The sequence below is a fragment of the Apostichopus japonicus genome, chromosome 12 (genome assembly GCF_037975245.1).
Source record: "Apostichopus japonicus isolate 1M-3 chromosome 12, ASM3797524v1, whole genome shotgun sequence".
Taxonomy (NCBI): domain Eukaryota; kingdom Metazoa; phylum Echinodermata; class Holothuroidea; order Aspidochirotida; family Stichopodidae; genus Apostichopus; species Apostichopus japonicus.
The window spans coordinates 11,540,742-11,546,741 of record NC_092572.1 but is presented as its reverse complement, the minus strand read 5'-3'; the positions used below and the strand labels follow the sequence as shown (position 1 = coordinate 11,546,741).

Below are 6,000 nucleotides of genomic sequence, written 5' to 3'. Positions count from 1 at the left end.
GTCCGAACTTTCTAGAACAATACTTGGAGTACCTGTCCACACTCACGAATCATCTCTTGGAATACAACCTGAAAACTGTGCAGGTAATAAAGTTTGGCTGTGTATCGTACAACAACACACTTCTTTCACCATTTCAAGTATATTTTCAGGTGATTTATACCATAAGGTAGAGTTTTTGGGGTGTTTTAAGTCAAAGGTTTCCGAACTTCGCAGTGTCCATATGTGTGTGTGTGAGGTGAATAACTGTAACCGGTTAGGATAGCAGCCTACTGCACTGTAAGTTACGCTACAGTGCAGCCTACTGGACTGTAAGTAACAACCTAGGTTGTTAGTCATGGATGATGGAGTTTTTGGGCGTTAGCGTTTGAGGGGGGGGGGGGGGGGACTACAGACCCATTCATTACTCAAGCGTCATTCCTAGGTTATTCCATTCTGAAACTTAATCTAGGTCTAGGCAATAGTACCTAGTAGTCTTATTGCATTTGTTAGACCTTAGCCAATGTCAATGAGATATCAGATAGTTCTTAGACAGTAGCATTAAAAATATGGCCGTGGCTATTCTTACGACTAGTCGTAACAATTAATTATAAACTATTCTTACGACAAAGGCGAATTCAAGCGCAGTAAAGTAAATAAGGCAACTGCACATGTAGTATGGGTAACCCTAACTTTAACTCTAAACCCCAATCCTAACCCTAAGACAAACCCTAACCGATAAATTATTGTTACTCCTGGTTGTAAAAATAGTACGCCTGTCATAAAAATAGCAACTGCGCATGCGTATTCGGAAATTATTCTTACGAACAGTCGTAAGAATAGCCACTTTGTAAAAATATAATTCATAGCTCAGTGCATGATGTAAAGGCCCTGTCACATATCACTGGATTGCACGAATGGACAAGAGTACGTGGGAAATTCATCCAGTTCCGGATATTTCCGTTGGCAAAAGTTGTTGCGCATGCATCTGGGGTTTGCAGAGTACTGGTAGTTTAACAGTGAAAACGAATTACAAACGTACAAGGGACGGACAAACAACAGATGAACAACGGAAGAACAACGAACGAACTAAAGAACATCAACGAATAGTAACGAAAAAAAAAAAAAAACAGACTAGCAACAGAGAAGTAATGGTCTAAACCTGGGCCTCCGGAGTGCCTCAAAATCAGGGGGCATCCTCATGAAGTTGATGAAGGATTTTTGGTCTTCCATTCGCAGCTCCTTCATTAGTTGGTCATAAAGACCAAACTGCCGTCTTCTCTGTGAACCAAGCCAGGCCCTAGACCAGCATTTGGGGCAAGCATGTCTCTTCCTTCCCTTCTTGACTTGTTCATAGTTCTTGATGTTGGCTTCAATGATAAGCAAATGTGCTTGTAAAACTGACACGCATGGTCTGAAGCTTAAATCTTTCTGAAGGGTCCATGATGTAGGTGTTGACGGTAAAGATTATATGAGCAGAATGAGGAGTGGGAGGCTTGGAGAGGACAAGGTGGAAGTACGCTGCATCTTCTTTTTATATGGACTGTTATAGTTTTTCTGGCCTGAGTTTCTTCCGTTTTTTACATGTAACGTCATTACGTATCTGTTCATTGTCAGTTATGTTCCTTTACACTTCCGTTATTTCTACGTTAGCGTCCGTCAAATATTTGGTATAGGTACAGTACTGTACTTCTAAGTTTCATCCGTTCTTTGTCCGTTAATGATCCGGTGAGCAATAGCAATAACCAGAGACTAACGGAGAAATACAGTATGCCAAACGCATACAAAACGAGCATGAAAAACTGATAAAACGGAAGCTTAAAGAGGTTATGAAATGGAAAAAAAATTCTCTCTCATCGAATTCTGTATACTTGTAGCTTTCCAATAATACCCAATTTGTGTCAAACGAAGCTTGCATCCTCGAGGATTAAACGATAAAAAATTTGAGGGTAATAAAAACTTTCGAAAATTGTTGTATTTACGGTAATGCGGCGTGACGTCAGTCGAGGAACTCAGCTCACTTCCGAGACGCTATGTTTACATTCTTAAACATCTGAGAACACACAACATTACACTGTTGCAGCGCTCCGTAGTAATTGAGATTTAGTGTTAGGAGTTTTGTTATTACGTAAATTTATCTCGTTACTGTTAAATATGCAAAACCGATATGTGGTATCAGGTTGCTCCACCACAAGTAAAGACGAATTTCCACTGCAAGCTTTTCCAAAAGATGACAGAAATCGAAGAATTTGAACACGACTCGCTCAAAACACTACACATACAAAACGTTATGAGTACCTGTAGGCCTATACTGTTGCCAAATTACTTGTTATGACCATAGCCTAGGCCTCCTTGATACAGCAAATGACGATATTTTGTTGGTTACCTAATATTTTGCACATAACCTAAAGCCAGTTGGTTTGAGAACAATCAATTCTAGATCTGCAAGTTTTCTTTTGTGGTTAAACTGGCGTTGTTGTGATTTTACGTAACAGTTGGATGATACAATTACACGGGCTAGCCTGTTATACAACGTCTATTAGTTAGGTCTAGGGCCATGTTACCAGTACTACTATAGGGTTGCACTGTAACAGAATGTCAAATTTTCCTTGCACTGTAAGACACAAAATTCTAGAAGCTTCGCTACGAAGTTAAGTAGCAGGATCAACATTCGAGATAATGTGAATCATATGAAGGTCTTAATAACGGTGGTTTTGTTTATGCTCAACCGACCAGTTTCGGTTCAGGGCAATTCCGTAAAGTCGGATGTACATTTGGGACAGTTTGTTGATCCATATCTCAATGGCTATATATAGGAGATAACTTTTCATTTGGGTTATAAGGAACATCTACCTTGTACTATTCTTGTATGGAGTTTCATTCCTTGTCCATCCAAATAAACTACAAAACTACTCAAAAAACCTCCCTGTGACGGACGTACCCAGAGAAAGTGACTTTTTCAGATCGTATTTTCTTTTGAAAATTTCTGTGAATTGGAATGGGATACAATTAAAAACTATACATGTTATGGAGAAGACTCTTAACTACACATATCAGTAAACAAGCAGTTGAAACCTTTATCACTCCACTGCAACATTTTCAAAAATTCCTCTGTGACGGACGTACAATTCTTTGTGACGGATGTACACGTGGGAAATTATATGGTAAATGTACGTCCGTCACAAACAAAAGTGCTACTAAGTATCCCTAAAATTTCAATTTTCACCCAGAGTTTCCATTGTTGACAGCTGTACACAATAATGCAGCATTTACTTGTGGAAACACTTAGGTAACAGTAATAGTGGAAAGAAGGTTTACAGTCTCACAAAATTTCTATTCCATTGAAAATCTAAATTTCACTTTAAGTTGTATGCAAATCATCACTTGAAATGATAATGGTAAGCTCATTTAAATTTTGTGTGCATCATTTCAAACAATACAGATGTTAAACCCCTAGGGTGTTGAAGTTCTCTAGCGGGTCAGAATGATGGGTCTTTATTAACATTAAGATGGTATGAGCACCAAACTATTTTTCTTTCACTTTTCTTGACACCCTGTTTAATTACTTGACAATTTTTGTTTATTAAAATACATGTACTGCAAGCTTCTGTATGGATGATATAACAGCACTTTTCAGCAAACAAGAATTTCAGATGTGTGATACAGTATGCTGCATTGCTTCAGGAGCTCTTAGGCTGTGTTCACATTGGATTCCCAGTTCTTGGTCCTGTGTTGACAATTTAACCGCAAATATGTTATACCAAAATCTCCTATAGTGTTTACACTTGAACTCATGCTCCAGCTCTGATTGCCCTCTCTGAGTCAATGAACAGGAAGTTACAATATTTGTAGGGTGACCCTCACAAAAGTGCGAATGCACAAAGTGTATGGCAAATTTCTAATAAGGATGAGTGTCACTAACTTACTTTTAGGTTTTCTTAAGTTTGGTATTTTTATATTCCAGGTTTTGGTTCTTTTGTGCAGTCCTCTTGAGCATGTTTTACTTCTACTTTTACTGCTGTTGTTATTACATTTAGGTTTTCTTTTGTTTGGTAATTTTATATTCCAAGATTTGGTTCTTTTGTACAGTGCTCTTGAGCATGTTTTACTTCTACTTTTATTGCTGTTGTTATTACTTTAAGGTTTTCTTAAGTTTGGTAATTTTATATACAAGGTATTGGTTCTTTTGTACAGTGCTCTTGAGCATGTTTTATTTCATGATAACAGCACTTTAATATATGGTATATATTATATTATATTATTATAACTTCTGCATGCAATGTATTCAAGATTGAGGTGAAAGTGGGAGAAAGAAGTCAGTGTTAACCAGGGTGTGCATACTACAAATAGCTATTCAGTAGTGAGAGCAATTACTGGTAATATTGTAGTTGTTAAATATCTCATTTCAAGATACAGAGATACAGCGGCACACCCTTGGTTAGTATATAGCAACTATGAAACATGTATGAAGGTAATACACACAAACACTGTGAAGTTAAGGAAGAACCATCTGGTAACTGTCCACCAACACATAAAACTATGAGCACATGTGGTTTCAAAATTAACTTTTCTTCCACATAATGATACTTGAAACCCAACATAAAAGGTAATGAACCTAATGCAAATGTAGAACAACTTACATCCAAACAATAAAATGCATACTACAGCAATAACAAAATACTAACAATTGCAATAACAGTTCTTGATGACTTTCAGAAATCTTCCTTCCAAAACTGATTTATTATTTACTCAAAACAAGTTGAACACAGTGTAATATATATATGGTCAATTCCATGGTGACTCGCGTGACATTTTTACTAAAATTCCTCTCTATTTGATATCATTAAACAAATAAAGAAATTACCTGGGAGAAAAGCATTCATGTAGTCAGTAAGGTACGCCTTAATGCTTACAACAGTAGACAAAAAATATTTATACCTCAAGTATTGGGGGTGAAATTGGCGAAAAACTAAATGTGACTCGCGTGACAGATACTATTAGCAAAAATCAGAATACACACACAAATGTTCGATTTCTTATGTCTTATTAAAATATTTCCAATCACTTTTTGTAATCATACCGAAGTTGAAAAACACCTCTACCTAAATTGCTATGCAACTTTGAAAAAATGTTGTAACCCATGAAAATAACGATGAAGATGTATCGTGACTCGCGTGACAAGAAAACGTGACTCGCGTGACAAGTTCACTTTTCGGATAGTTCTAGACCAAATGCAGTAGTGAATCAAAGGTATAGATCTTGCATAGTGAAATATAACATTCATTGGTCTAGAAAGTGTCCAAAAGGTACTTCCCTTGGGAATGTCCAGATGATATTATGTCCCCGAGTTACCTTCATGACTGCAGACAGCAGGTAATATACTGTACGGTTAGTACAGTTGTTCAGGCAACATATTTTGTCAATTAATATTTGTAACAACATTTAGTCTGTTGAAGTCACTCATTTGAGAGTTATAGAAGAAAGAGATCTATCAAAATGTGAATCAAATTAACAATCTCACATGTCATATTTGAATAAACAAAAAGTGTAATAACTGAGAAGATACATTCGCTCATAGGATTTTAGGAATGATTGAGCAGTTAAAACCTTAAGGTTGTCAAGTCATAGCACATGGCATTGCCAGATACAAATATAGATTATGTTTTTGTATACTACTAAAAAATCAATGACAAGTGTTAACTTTCCAAATGTGGTGATAAAATAGGCATTATATTGCGAATAAATATTCATGATTTTAAATTCTGATATTTCAAATGAAATTATCATAATTAGTTGCATTATGTGTGCCCATATTATTCAAGTTGCCTAATTAAAGGGGATTGCATATATGATATCTTTAATGAGTGATTTATTCATCAAAATATAACATCCCTGTAAATTTCACACAGTAAATAGGTAGAAACACTATCTTGATTTGACGTGACTCGCGTGACGTGACTCGCGTGACATTCGTAAAGGGTGATTTTCTGCAAAATTTGAATATCTTCTGAAATGGAAAATTCA

General features: G+C 36.4%; 1 protein-coding gene across 2 annotated transcripts in view; it reads left to right on the top strand.

Annotated features, from left to right (window-relative positions):
• LOC139977424 (uncharacterized) overlaps positions 1 to 6,000 on the top strand; it is a 118,736-nt gene continuing 112,736 nt past the window's right edge. Inside the window, exon 1 of one of the 2 annotated variants that reach the window (XM_071986740.1) lies at positions 1 to 83. The gene's annotated coding sequence lies outside the window, so the exon portion shown is untranslated. Of the gene's footprint in view, positions 150 to 6,000 lie in introns of both variants that reach the window. The other variant, XM_071986741.1, reaches the window with a different exon arrangement.